The sequence below is a fragment of the Aotus nancymaae genome, unplaced genomic scaffold (assembly GCF_030222135.1).
Source record: "Aotus nancymaae isolate 86718 unplaced genomic scaffold, 86718_ANA_hifiasm-v0.15.2.pri h1tg000058l, whole genome shotgun sequence".
Classification (NCBI taxonomy): Eukaryota; Metazoa; Chordata; class Mammalia; order Primates; family Aotidae; genus Aotus; species Aotus nancymaae.
Genome location: NW_026988472.1, coordinates 49175752 through 49191210, shown reverse-complemented (window position 1 = coordinate 49191210; position 15459 = coordinate 49175752). Strand labels below are relative to the sequence as shown.

General features: G+C 42.8%; 1 protein-coding gene across 6 annotated transcripts in view; it reads left to right on the top strand.

The window, feature by feature from the left end:
* Nucleotides 1-15459, top strand: part of TBL1X (transducin beta like 1 X-linked) — a 247265-nt gene that overhangs the window by 107160 nt on the left and 124646 nt on the right. The gene's annotated exons all lie outside the window — the stretch shown is intronic.

Sequence of the window (15459 nt, the reverse complement as noted above, 5' to 3'; positions counted from 1 at the left end):
GCCTGGCCACGGGAAGGTCTGTGTGTTGGTTTGTTTGCCTCCCAGAACCTTTGCTGAGAGAGACTTTTTATGCCCCCATATCCCCCAAATTCACAAATAAGAAGGAAGTGTTCTATTCTGTGTAGGATGTGCGGAAACAGCCTCGAAACTGTTACCAATCACCGACCTTCTGAAATGAGCCTCTGTAGATACTGGGAAAGTACTCAGACACCATTCCCGCCACTCCTGCCTCTGCTCCTCCCCAGGGTGGAACTGGCCAGTGCTTGATGGTGCCAACTGTCGTAAAGAAGTCATTGAGCATTCTTGCATTTGCACTGTGTACCCAGCACCATGGAGGGATAGCCGATTTAGCCAAAGCAATTTTTTTTAGCTTTATTGAGATGTAATTTACATATTATTGGACTCACCCCAAGAGTGGTTCTTTGTGTATTTGCAGAGTTGTGCAACCATCACCACTGTCTGAGTTTAGAACATGTTCAATACCCCATGCCCACTGTACTAGTCTGTTTTCACACTGCTATAAAAGAACTACCTGAGACTGGGTAATTTATAAAGAAAAGAGGTTGAATTGACTCACAGTTCTGCACGGCCAGGGAGGCCTCAGGAAACTTGCAATCATGGCGGAGGGTGAAGGGGAAGCAAGACACATTTTACCACAGCAAAGCAGGGGACAGAGTGAGAGGGAAAGCGCCACTCTTTTAAACCATTCGATCTCATGAAAACTCACTCGCCATCACAAGAACAGCATGGGGGAAACCCACCCCCACGATCCAATCACCTCCACCAGGTCCCTCCCCTGACATGTGGGGATTGCAATTCAGTGTGAGATTTGGGTGGGGATTCGGAGCCAAACCGTATCAGCCATCAGCACTCACTTCCCATTCTTCCTTCCCCGCCCCAACCCATGCGACCAGCAACTGACGTTCTTCCCCTGTGGATTTCCCAATTCCGACATTGCAGGTAAATAGATCTCACAGCATATGAATCTTTTGTGTCCGCATTTCACTGAGCATTGTATTGTCAGGGTTTACCCGTGCTGTCTCCTTTGTCAGTGCTTCATTCCTTTTCATAGCCAGATTATACTAATCGTTCATCAGTTGATGGGCATTTGGGCTGCCTCCACTGTTGGGCGATTGGGAATAGTGTTGCTATGAACATTCAAGCGCAAATTTTTGTGTGGATTTATGCAAAGTCGTTTTTTTGAAAGCCACTTACTACACGATTGGCTAACTTCCATCAGAGAAATGTTGTTTGGTGAAGTTAAAAACAGATTACCTGTGTGCTATATTAAGTTGGGTGAAGAATGATGAAGTGTAAATTATACTTACATAAATATTATAACGCTGTGCAGAAACTCTTAAGCTGTCATTCTTTTAGAAGATCAATTTTATGAGCTTGGGACCTTTTCGTTGACCAATCCGAGAAAAGTCATTCGTCAGTGTGGAAATATTTTATCGTTAAATGAGGGAGGGGAAAGAATCTTTCAAAGACATTAATATCAGTGAGATGAATACTGATCTGTCAAGATGACTCAGTGAACTGTTGGCTATCAAAGTATTATAAGAAGGTTTTTAAAAAGAAAGTGTTCATTTTTTAAAAATCTTGAGTAAATTATGCTTTTAACTATGTTTTGAGATTTTCCCCCTTTCTCCCAAAGTGTAGTCTGCCCGAGCGGTGTCATGTTTAGGAGGTGATGGGTTAGGGTTAGAAGGTGATTAACTGTTAATGAAGTGGGTTGGGATGAACAAGCGCACATGAGTATATTCTGCACAATGTAGGCATCCGACCACGTTGGTGTGTCTCCGTATTCAGGCAGACGCCAGGACTGTTATGAACCTGGGCAACTCCGGGAGCACAAACCCAGACCACACCCACAGGAGAGATTGACCTGAGTGATGAGCTAACACATGTCATTGAGATGGGGCCAGATATTTTGCTTGGATGAATAATTGGGGTTCATGTCAACCATCGCTCCTTCCCATAATTTAAAGCCAATTTCCATAGTTTCCAGGTTTATACTTTTTTTCATTAATTGCATATAAATTTGGGGTGAACATCTTTCTTGACTTCCTGTTTAAAAAAAATTACAGTTCTTAAACTTATAAGCTTATTCAGGATGGAGTGGTCAGTTTATAGAAAATCTAGTTCTTTAGACCTTTAAAAAGCACTACATTAAAAAACAAAAGAGGCCCGATGTCGTGGGTCACACCTGTAATCCCAGCACTTTGGGAGTCCAAGGTGGGAGGATCACTTGAGCCTAGGAGTTCGACCAGCCTGGGCAACATGGTGAGGCCCCATTTCTACATAAAATTTTAAAAATTAGCCGAGAGTGGTGGAGCGCACCTTTAGTCTTAGCTACTTGGGAGGCTGAGGTGGGAGGATCGCTTGAACCTGGGAGGTCAAGGCTGCAGTAAGCCATAATCGCACCACTGCACTCCATCCTGGGTGACAGAGCGAGACCCTGCCTCAAAAAAATAAATCCCAAGAAACTAAAAAACCAGAAAAGAGGTATCCTTATTTTCTCAGGCCTCAATCAATCATGAAATGTGCCCAGTGTTCATTTGAATCTGCCCATCAGTTAGTCTTTTCCTGATGTCTCAGAGAAGCATACATGAGGTATGGAATGTCTTGGGTGACCTAGAGGATCACCCCCAATAGGACTGCCCTGTGAACATGGCCCCACATTCAGCTCTTGGACACTTGAAAGGTGTGGGCATTGTGACTAAGAAACTGAATTGTGAATGTTATTTAATTTTCGTGTGTTTAAGATGTGGCCAGAGCAGACTAATGAACAATCTGGCTTGATGGATGAGTGCAGGGAGTTCCCCGATGCTGGTAGGAGGCACAGTGAGCTTCTGGAAGAGCCGGCCCCACCCAGGCTTGATTTTTGTGGCCGCCTCAAAACCGTTGGTACTGAATTCCTTTAGAATAGTGCTTCTCAAAGTGGGCGACTTTGTATCCTCCCCAGCCCCCAGAGGCCATCTCACAATGTTTGGAGACATTTTTGGTGGTGACAGTGGGTGCTACTGGCATCTGGCGAGTAGAGGCCAGGGATGCTGCTGAACATCCCACAGTACACAGGACTGCCTTATAACAAGGAATCCTCCAGCCCCAGATGCGCCTTGGCCGAGGAGCCCTGCTTTCTATTCCCAAGGCCAGGACAGTCCTCAGATATGATGTGGACAGCGCAGACCCAGTTGTATAAGGGAAGAGATAAGACTTGAGCAGGCGACAGCCTGGCAGTGTCAAGGTCAGGACAGTAAGCCAGGTGTCCGACTCCATGTAGCTTCTCTGGTGGTGTTCTCCTTTCTCCTCTGCTATTCCAGTTTATATTAATTGTAAGAATATGAAGTTGGTGTTTGTCATGAGTCAAAACGTGACACAGCAGCAGTCCTTCGTGCTTTGGTCTAATAGCTTTCTTGTTAAAGGAGAGTAACAGAAAACTCCTCTTTGCCTCTGCAGTTTTCTCTGAAATCGAGTTTAGGGAAAGCTGACCCTAAGCCACGCATGCCCTTTTCTCCAGCATCACTGTGGGTTTCACTCAAGGGAGATCAATCAGGAAGTAGGGATGACCACGCTGCACGGAAGTGTTCCCGTCACTTTTGCATTTGCTTATTTAACCCATGATTGTTAGAAAGCATTTAGGAAGTTCATCTTTGCAAACCAGCCTTGTTAAGTGCTGAGATGAAGTTCTTAAGTTTTTTTTTTCTTCTTAGAGATAGGGTCTCAGTCTCTCTCCCAGACTGGAGTACAGTGGCACAATCAAAGCTGACTGCAGCCTCGACCTTCTAGACTCAAGCAATCCTCCCACCTCAGCCTCCCAAATTCTTAAAACTGCTAATGGTAACCTTCACCCACAAAAAGTACTGCTGTTAGAGATGGCACTGGACGTGCTGTCAGTGTCGCAGTTAGTAACGCACATACACTTGGGCGTAGACGTTGGAAATCCAAATGCGCCAAGCTGGAACCTGTAGAAAGGAGCATGAGGAGACAGGGGACAGCAGGAGAGCTCTGTCGACAGTGCTAAGTAGAACCAGACGCTGCAATAAGACAAGTGTCCCCCTGTGCTCAGTACAAATGGGTCGCCTGTGGCAGATGCAGGAGCGACTTTGGCAGGAAGACGGCTTCTGGCATCATGGAATTGAATTGGCTGTTTCTTTTAAAGATACTGCAAATTGCTACAACATTTATCATCCTAAGGAAGCCCACACAGCTTGCCAAACAGATAATATTGATGCCGATAACAGCAGTGATAAAAGGAAACCATGATGCCTCTATTCAATGAAAATCATTGTTATCCTATTTGCAAAAAAAAAAAAAAAAAAAATTAAATAGGACAGATGTGTCAGCATCTTAATGAGACAGTTATTCAAGGAGTTAAATTGAAATTATTTACACACACACAAAATAAGTTATTTGGCAAACCCGAAGCCCCAGGGGCCTTTGGATCTATCTTAGTGTAAAATTTCTGAAGCAGAGACCTAATAGGCACTATGTTGCTTATGGTTCCAGGAAATTTATTGTTTTTTCTTCCTCCTAAATGTTTGTGAATGTGTGAAGTACCCTGTGTGCCAAAGATGGAAAGTAAAACCACAGAAGCAGGGGACGAGGGGAGATGTCAGCTAAATTCCTTTTCAGCAGAGTTGAAGCATCTTGTTATGAGTCTAGCTCCACAACAATGGGATGCAGGAAACTGTAACAGCTGAAATACCCAACAGATGTATTCACCATCAGTGCATTGGGAAGCCCTCTCAAAAATGTCATCACAAATGATGATCTTAAGTTTTCTATGACAGGATCTTTAGGTCATCCAACAGTAGGTACACAGTTTCTATTACTTCAATTTTTACCGCTGCTGGGGACTTGTCCTCCCGTTTCTTGTATCAGTGCCTTACTGATAGAGTTGGAAATTGGAACCAAAATAATTAGATTGGCTCTCCAGATCCCTTGCATGAGCCAAGAAAGGATTCAAAAGCATGCCCTGTTTCCTTCTTGACAGGCCGGGAGAGGAAGTGACCGGGAAGTGAATTGCTAAGATGTGGTTGTCATTTTCCTTTACACAGCAGAGCCTCTGCGCTGGGAACTGCAGGTTCATCTGAGTCAATGTCATGTCTACTGTAGCAAAGATCCTTTGTTTTCATTGGGTCCTGTGGGAAACAGCACTGCTTATTGGGTAGTTTGGGGCTGAATGCTATTTTACAACTTGTATCCCTTCGACACAGCACCTTTTAATTTTAGCGTGGAGCACAGAGCCGTTTCTCTTCTGTGCTGGATTTTGAATGTTCTCGAAACCACCATGATAGAAAGTCCAGGAAAGGAACAAAAGAAGAAAAGAGGCAACTAAGGGAATCTTTCAGTGGGTTCATAAGCCATGCTGTTCCTGGCTTCGACAGGAGTTAAAATCATAGGTATCTGTAAACCAGTGTCATTATTAGAGTTACTGTTACTGTCGTCGAAAAGAGTCAAACTCTGTAAAATACTTGAAGAGAGTTATTCTGAGCGAATTCTGAGTGACCATGGCCTGTGACACAGCCCTCAGGAGATGCTGAGAACATTTGCCCAAGGTGGTGGGAGCACAGCTTGGTTTTATACATTTTAAGGAGAACATAACTTGGTTTTATATGTGAACCCCCAAAATCTGAGACAGGTCTCAGTCAATTTAGGAAGTTTATTTTGCCAAAGTTGAGGATGCGCACCCGTGACTCAACCTCAGGAAGTCCTGACGATGCGCCCAAGGCGATCCAAGCACAGCTTGGTTTTATATATTTTAAGGAGACATGAAACATCAATCAGTATATGTAAGATGAACATTGGTTTGGTCTGGAAAGGCGGGACAGCTCAGAGTGGGGAGGGGGCTTCCAGGTCATACATAGACAAGGGACAAATAGTTGCATTCTTAAGAGTTTTTGATTAGCCTCTCCAGAGGAGGCAATCAGATATGCATCTATATCAGTGAGCAGAGGGATGACTTTGAATAGAGTGGGAGGCAGGTTTGCCCTAAGCAGTTCCCTTTAGGTTAGTGATTTGGGGACCTCAATATTTATTTTCCTTTCACATACACATTTTAGGGAGACATGAGACATTGATCAAATACATTTAAAATATACATTGGTTCAGTCCAGAAAGGTGGGAAAACTTGAAGCAAGGGTGTGGGAGGTAGGGGGAATGCTTTCAGGTTATAGGTAGATTTGAAATTTTTTTGATTGGCCATTGGTTGAAAGAAGTATTACCAATAGAAAGGAATGTCTGGGCTACGATAAGAGGTTGTGGTGAGAGGTTGTGGTGACCAACGTCTTATCCTGCAGATGAAGCCTCCAGGTAGCAGGCTTCAGAGAGAATAGATTGTAAATGTTTCCTGTCAGACTTGAGGTCTGCGATGGTGTTCATCCTGGAGGGGCATAATGAGGCATGCCTTACCCTTACCTCCTGGCAGTCACAGCCTGACCCAATCTTTCAGGATAAATTTAGTTGGCCCTGGCCCAGAGGAGGAAGTCCATTCAGGTGGTTGGGGGGCCTTTGAATGTTATTGTTGGTTTACATTATGATTGTTATTAAAAAACTAAGGGCTTTAGAGAAATGGTTGCACCATCCATCATCGGTCCCCAGAAATTGCACATAGCTGAGTGAAAACCTCACAGAACCCTTTCATGTGTGGCCCAATGCTATAATTATTCGTAAACAATTTTATTTTACCTTCCTGAAAGTCCATCTGAGCTCCATTAGACTTGCATGCTTCCATATCTATACATTCTTTTCTCATGGTCTCTTTGTGGATGGTTTATTTTACCATTTGTTGTCCATCAGCTCGAATGGTAGGGGAAGAGTTCACACTTTGCCTCATATGTGGCAGAATAGTCCACAGTTCAGGCATGGCTCTCTAGTAAGAAGCTTTCCAGGACTCTGATGCTCACCAGTAGGGGGATTAGGCACCCCTCCGTAACCACCAGGGGATATTGACAGTGTCTGGAGACATTTTGGGTTGTCTCAGTAGGTGTGTGGGGGATGCTGTTGGCTAGTGGGTGGAGCCCAGGGATGCTGTTAACATCCCACCATGCACACAGTACAGCCCCAACAACCAAGAGTGATGGCTCACAAATGCTGACATAAGAAACCCATTCTAGGGTGTTTTTCATTTGCTCAGTGCTGCAGGAAGGTTTATCTGCCAAAAGATTATCTTCTTGGAGAGGGCCAAGATCCTGTACTGGACGGATGTGCAGGCATTCAAATTCTGAAAGGCCCTTGGAAACGTGAGGCTCAGGTCACAGAAGCCTCCTGCGCGTAGAGCAAATGAGAGCTGGAGACTTGCTGCCCAGCCCAGCTGAGTCCTATTTCTTATTTCGGTTTTCCTTTAGATTCCACTGAGGTTTCTCTGAAGGATGCTGACTCAGGCTGCCCCTCTTATTTCATTTCTTTGCAGGGCAGTTTAGGTGAAGCTGGAACAGAATGTTCCCTGAGGAAGCATTATGACAATTAGGCCCTGCCTTTGCTAAATGAATGTATCAGGAACCTTCAACATCTTTACAAGAAGCAGGATAACCATTTTGCAGAGGAGTACTGTGCTTTGTAGCAGAGCATGGCTTCTGTTACACAGTTTCAGTGTTGCAAAGGTCCCTAGCCAGTACAGTCCCACCCGTAATTACTGCTTCAGAACTGCAAGTTAATGTTTAAAGTGTTTTCACAGTAGCTTGAAGTGTGATATCCCATATTATGGTCATATCCTTGGACTTGGCCCATGTTACATAAACTAGGTCTTTATAAGCAACACGCTTCTTTGCAAGCACTTTGCTTCCCTTTGGGAATCTGATTCCATAGAAAATGGTAGTATTTTAAACATGTTGATTCCAGTACTTACAGTTCTATTCACATGCTACTGGTATAGTGCATCTAATAAGAAAGAACCCTTATTTTTCTTTTATCCAAATGCACATATGTTCTTTCAGCTTGAGATATAATTTGTCTGATCAAGTATATAGGGAGATATGATTAAGAATTAAGATTTATTTCAAGAGATGAGATAAAGAATTAAGATTTATTTCAAGAAACTCAAATGCATGGTTGCTCTGCATCAGCCACTATGCAGTGGCAGCTTTAATGAATGGGGTTCCAATGTTTTCATTATTGTTTTCAAGAAGGGAGTGAATAAAATTAGATGCTAAAGTGCATTGCATTGTGCGAAGATTGGGACAGATGCCACATACACAGTTCAGATGCTGGCGTGCCAGTCCCTGAGATATACTCTCAGCTTGTTAATATGGAAATTGTCAAACATATTCAGAAGTATACAGAATATCTTGGTAAATTCCTGTGTACTCTTCACTCACCTCCAACCATTATTAGCATGTCACGAGCTTGTCTCATCATCCCCTCACTATGTTTTTTCTTTAGAGTAATTTAAAGCAAATCTCAGACATCTGATTTTACCTATAAATATTTCAGGTTGTATCTCTAATATAGAAGGACTTTTTAAATGATACTATTATCATTCTGTAATTGTTTCCTAGGTTTGCTATAACGAATGACCACAGACTAGGTGGCTTAAAATAGCAGAGATTTATTGTGTCATTGTTAAGGAGGTCAGTAGGGTGGTCAAGGCGGCAGTAGGGTGGCTTCCTTTTGGAGGCTTCAAGGGAGAGCCCCTTCCATGTCTGTCCTCCAGGTTCTGGTGCCCCTTGGCCTGTGGCTGCATAACTCCAATCTCTGTCTGTCAGGAAAACACTGTGTTTAGAGCCCACCCATGGAATAATCCAGAATGCCTCATCTCAGGATTCTTAATTTAATCACATCTGCAGTGACCCTTTTTTCCGGATGAGGACACATTTTCAGTCTTTTACTGTATAAGGTCATATTCACAGATTCCAGGGATCAGGTTGTGGACTTAATCCTGTTTCTTTCATGCTTATGGGAACGTGTGAGTTAGGGAAATACAGATTATCTTTGTGTTGTAAAGTTTTCTTAAGATTGTAATGATTTATTGAAAAAGAAAGTCGGTGGCATATAAAGGAAAATGTCCTTGATAAATATAAAAAGAAATTCAAGTTTTTATAGGAACCAGTGTCTTCGATTAAAATTATAGGTGAACTTCAAGTGTTATCATGTATAAAATGAAGATAGCTGTGAATTACCTGTTAGATTGTTGTGAAGATAAAAATGAACACAGCATTAACACAGTATATAAATGCTAAGCATTTGGTAACTGTAGTATGTCCTTTTTTTCTGAAGGCTCAAAGTTGGCTGTAGTGTCAAACCAAGAAATAATACTAGATACTAGCAATACATAATGCAAAGGAATGATTCCTGTGTTACATGAAGAACTCAAAGCACTAAGGAAGATGACCAGCAGCAGCCCATGAGAAAAATGAAAAAAGACATGAAGAGTTTTCTTAAAGGGAAATTATGAATAGCTCTAAAATGTATGGAATGAAGCTCAGTCTCCCACATGACATGGGAAATACCCATGAAAAGTGTAAGGTACCCTTTCACCTTTCCCATTAGCAGAGGTCAGAGGTGTCGCTGTGTTCCACTGGCAGGAGCTTAGAGCAGAGCGGGTGCTGTTGCTGGCAGGCATTGCAAGAGGTCCAGCCTCTTTGGAGAGCAGATTGGCAAAATATGTCAGACCTAGAATTGTCACTTCTTAGGATTTAGCTCATGGACATAGTGTAAATGTATGCAGAGAAATACTCACATGATATTCACCAAAGGCATTGTTTGTAAAAGCAGAAGGATGAAAGCAACCACCCACAGTGAACTTGTTAGATTATAACTAATAAAGGCATAGAATCTGTCAAATAATAGGAAAAAGCAAGATAGATCTTGCATGTAAAAAGTAAGATAGATAACTGATTGTGAGTAGACTCTAATACAAGTTCTGTGTCAAAGTGGGAGGAGCTATATGGACTGATCTAGGTAGAATATGTCTGGAAAGAAATGCCAAGAATCTGACCTCCCTGCTGGGGAGAGGTGGATTTTAGAGATAGGGAGTTAGAGGCTTCTCAAAAACCAAGAGAAAGCTTTGCATTTACAATGGGATTATTAGAAGCAATAGGAGACATATCCATTTTTGCAAAATCTATGAGAATGTGTACACTTGGTACAAGTATAGATATTCAGCCATTAAAAGGAATGAAGTATTCATATATGCTAAATTGTGAGAATTGAAGATATGCTACATTGAAAGAAACCTGCCACAAAAGACTGTATAAGGTTCTGTTTGTCAAATACTCAGAAAAACTTGGGGGAGGAGGGGACGGGGAGTGACTGTTTAGTGGGTACTAGATCTCATTTGGGGGAGATGAAAGTGTTTTGGAATTAGATACAGAGGTGACGGCAATTGTACAACATTTTGAGTGCCCCCAAATGCCACTAAATTGTACGCTTGAAAATGGTTAATTTTATATTGTGAATGTCACTCCAATGTTTTAAAAAATCCAACTGCAATGGAGAGAAGACACTAGGGAATGGCTCTCAAAGCATCCATGTCAAAAAGACCATTTAAAAATTTCCAGTCTGAGGTGGGTGCTTTTGTAAAAAGCAGTTAAAATGTATAACTAGAAGAGCAGTCGTGTCTCAGACACCACGGCAAACACAACTTGCCCTAGGTTTTCTAAGCACTTCTTACCTCATTCATTTGTCACCAGAGACAGTTCCCAGGCCAGAATCCACGCCTGGATGCACTTTCAGTGCATGGATCTGGAGCTGTGTTCTTCCAGCTCTAGAAGAGCTCCATGGCACGTCTTCCCCCACCCCCCAGCTTATCAGAAATGCGAAACCCAGGCCTCCTCTAGGTCTGCTCAGTGAGAATTTGCATTTTAATAAGATACCATGCAACTCAGAAGCACATTAAAGTTTGAAAGGGTTTTTTCGGGACAGTAAAGTGCAGTCAGAGGAGGATGATTTTGTGGCCCTTTGGACTGGCCACTCATTAACTGTGACCCTGGACAAGGGACTGGGTTCATTCCCTAGGCTCCTGTAACAGAGTGTGACAGACTGGTGGCTTACAGGATAGAAGCATATGCTCTGCAACTCCAGAGGCCACAGGTCTGAAACTGTGGGGTTGGCACCTGTCCCGGGCCTTTCTTCTTGGCTTGTAGAAGGCTGTATTTGTGTTCACATGGCCTTCTCCCTGGTGCAGATCTGTGTCCAAATTCCCCACCTTAATGACATCATCTTCACTAATTACATGTGCGGTGACCTTATTTCCAGGTAAGGTCACATTTTGAGGTACTGGGGGCTAGGACTTTAACGTGAATTTTAGGGGAATACAGTTGAACCCTTAGCAGTACTTCACCTTTCTAATCCTCAATTTTGTCATCTTAAAAATGAATAAACTACACATTAAGGTGGGTATTATCAAAAAAACAAAAAACAAGAACCAACCCAGAAAATAATAAGTGTTGGCAAGGGTGTGGAGGAATTGAAACTCTTGTGCACTCCTGGAAGGAGTATAAACAGGTAAACACTGTAGAATACAATTTGTCAGCTTCTTAAAACTAGACTTATCAGATGATCCAGCAAATCCACTTTTGGGTATATATCCAAAAGAACTGAAATCGGAATCTCAGAGACATTTGCACACTCGGGTTTAGGACAGCATTATTTATAATAACCAAGAGGTGGAAACAGCCCACATGTCCCTCAGCAGATGACTGGGTAAACAAAATATGGCCTGTCCACACAATGGAATAGTATTCAGCCTTAAAAAAGAAGAAAATTCTGTTACATGCCGCAATTTGGATGAACCTTGTGGACATTATGTTAAGTGAAATAAGCCAGTCACAGAAGAGAAATACTGTATAATCCCACTTCCATGAGGTATCTAAAGTACACAAAGTCAGAGAGACAGAAAGTAGAATGGCGGTTGCCAATGGCTAGGGGAAGGTGAAATGGGGAATTGTTTAATGAGCATAGAGTTTGAGTGTTGCAAGATAGAGTTTTGGAGATTGGTTGCACAGCATTGTGAATTTAACACTGTTGAACCGTGTACTTAAAAATGGTTAAGAGGCTGGATGTTTTGGATCACACTTGTAGTCCCAGGGCTATGGGAGGCTCAGGTGGGAGGATGGCTTGAGGCCAGGAGTTCAAGACCAGCCTGGGTAACGTAGTGAGACCTCATCTTTTACAAAAAATAAAAATTAGCTGGGTGTGGTGGTGGGTGCCTGTAGTCCCAGCTACTTGAGAGGCTAAGGTGAGAGAATAGTTTGAGTCTAGGAGGTCAAGGCTGCACTGAGCTATGATCACACAATTGCACTCCAGCCTGGGTGACAGAGCATGATTCTATCTCAAGAAAAAAAAAAAATGAAGATGGAGAGGAGCGTTATTTTTTGTGTGCAAGAACGATTGCTGACTGCAGAGGCTGTCTGGCTAAAATTAGATTTGCCTTGTCAGTATAATAATTGTAGGCATTTTTGGAGGGAAGGATGCCTGGAGCCTGGCTGGGTTATTTCCGCCCTTGGAGTGAGCCAGGGAAGCTTAGAGGGCCACCCGCATGCAGCCTCGGATGGTTCCAAAGGAGCCCTGGAGGCACGAGCACTGGAGACCTCATCACTGAACTGGTGGCACTCTTTCTGGCCGGATGGCAGGGCAGAACTCATCTGCCGGGGGAGAGCTATTGGCTCTCCGCTGTTTGCCCTTGGAGCTTTTCCTGCAGTCCGATGAGAGCAGAGGAAGCCAGTGACTTCCATGGACACACCCCCAACGGTGGGGAGGGAGGTGGCATCCCTTGGAGCCCCTGCTGTGGTCCATTAGAGGCAAAGAAGGGCTTGGAAGTTTCATTTCACCTTACATGAGTGTGTGTGCTGAGTTCACATTCTTTGCCCATTTGTATTTATTTTTATATAATGATAAAGACATCAGTTTCCATTGATAAACTGTAAGGAAGATGTACCATGTTTCCCAGGGCGAGAGTGAAGAGACTGAGGTAGTTGCTTTGGGAGAAAAATTTGAGGGGGTGACGAACACCTCAGACATCAAGATAAGTTGTATGTACTTTAATAGCTTTATAGGGATACTGTGCACAGCCATACAATTCATGCATTTAAAGTGCACAATTCAGTGGTTTTTACTATATTCACAGAGGCGTGCAATGTCACCACAGCCCAGTTTAGAACATTTTCATCACCTGGGGAAGAAATACCGCCTAGTGGCAGTCACTTCCTACCCCACACCCCCACCCCTGACACCGTACATTCTGCTTTCTGTAGATGAATGCATTTGTCTATTTTAGGAACCTCGTACAAGTAGAGTCATGCAATGTCTGTCCTTTTGCGTCCGACTTCTTTCACTCTGCATGTGTTCGTGGTTTATTCATGTGGTAGCACGTGCCAGACATTCCTTTCTGTTGCCCAGTACTGTATGTATTATATATGTACATAGCTGGCTGTTCATTTCCACGAGTTCTGCTTCTATGGATTCAACCGATCTTGGATTGAAAATATTTGGGAAAAATAATAATACAACAATAAAAAATAATACAAGTTTAAAAAGCAATCGAGCATAACTATTTACATAACATTGGCATTGTATTGGGTATGATATGTAATCTAGAGATGACTTAACATGTAAGGGAGGATGAGCGGTTATGTGCAAATGCTATACACTTTTATCTAAGGGACTTGAGGATCCTTGGATTTTGGTATCTGCAGGGGTCCTTGGATGCTGGGGGGCGGCTGCATCACATTTCATCTATGTGTTCATCTGTCAGTGGATGTTCAGGTTGTTTTCATTTATTTTTTGGCTAATTGAATAATATGTTAATGTAATATTTAAAAAATTAAAATGAATGCAAAAAAGTTCTGTGAGGAACAAAATAGTAATTTTAAATTAACATGACAGGATCTGTATTTCTGAAGTTTCCTTTTGCCTCAGGATCCAGTATGGCTCCATACATTACTGATTCTTTCTCTCTCTCTTAACATTTTCGTATTTTCTCATGTATTTTTTGCATTCATGTGTTTTTGTTTTTGTTTTTTTGAGACTGTCATTCTGTTGCCCAGGCTGGAGTGCAGTGGTGCGATCTCGATCCACTGTAACCTCTGCCTCCTGGCTTCAATTCTCCTGAGTAGCTGGGTTACAGGTACCCACCACCACCCTTGGCTAATTTTTGTATTTTTAGTAGAGACTGGGTTTCACCATGTTGGCCAGGCTGGTCTCGAACTCCTGACCTCAGGTGATCCACCTGCCTCAGCCTCCCAAAGTGTTGGGATTACAGGCATGAGCCACTGCACCCGGCCTCATTTTGATCTTTAAAGATATTGTATGACAATATTTTTTGATGGTTGAATTTTCTGGCATCCCCTTAAAGTTTGCACCAGAGGTTAATTATCCTAGTCCCTGCTCTGACATTTTACACTATGCTGTGAATACCCCAGGGCACGAGGAATAAAGTTGGAAAGTATATTTCAATGAGCTAACTTGGCTGGACAGAATACCCATGTGTTATCCTTACCGATGGTGCCATATTTATATGCCTTTTAGCAGTGCTGTGATTAAACTCAGGTCCAGTAAAATTATCATTATACTCTATTAGTTTTGTAGAACTTCTGTAACAAATTTCCACAAACTGAATGGCTTGGCTTAAAACGCCAGATGTATATCCTCTCACAGTTCTGGAGTCCAGAAGTCCAAAGTCAAGATGGGGGCAGGGTTGTTTGCATTTGGAGCCTCTACAGGAGGGTCCTTTCTGCCTCCTCCAGCTCTTGGTGGCTCCAGGCTCCAGTTCCCTTGTAGATGTTACAAGGGCACTTTTGTTTCTAGTCGGGATAACAATTACACAAAACCCGGTGTTGACTGAGGACACCTTTTGGAGTACTGGCAAGTTGCCACGTGGCCTGAGCCTTCTGATTGGAGTTGGCTGTCTTGCTGGTGATCTGCCTGGATGCCAGTGCACACAGTAAGCCCTGGGCACACTAAGTATTGTGCTTGCTGTTGTTTAACTTTTCATCCGTGATTGAACTCAGGAGTTCTTTTTTTCAAAATGGCCATTTTTAAAGATTTCTTCTTTGGAGTTTTTCTTCTGAAAAGAATACTATAAAGCAAACTATTTAAATTATACACTTAGAGACGTATGTTCATTCTTGTATCCATAACATTTAAGAATCATTACCTAATGCTAGCATAGGCACAAAGTGTCTCCTCTAAGACATTTGTTAATTACAAAAGGGACAAAAGTAGTGACTTGTGGGGAAGAAGCCCAGCAGATTACACCTTGGTGGTCAAGGTCAACATCATCACTAAGAAGGCATATTGACACCCTGCAACGATCTGAGAAGGACTCAGCACCACTCTTGTGGCGTTCTTGCCGAAAAGACATAGCCTGAGTCTAATCATGAGAAAAATTAGACAAACCCAAACTGAGAGGCAAAAACAACTTCTGCTCCTCCAGAGCACTGGGAGTGACAAGGGAAGAAAGGGGAGCCGTCACAGGTCGAAGGAGATGTGGGCTCCTGGGAGAAAGAAAGGGCAGAA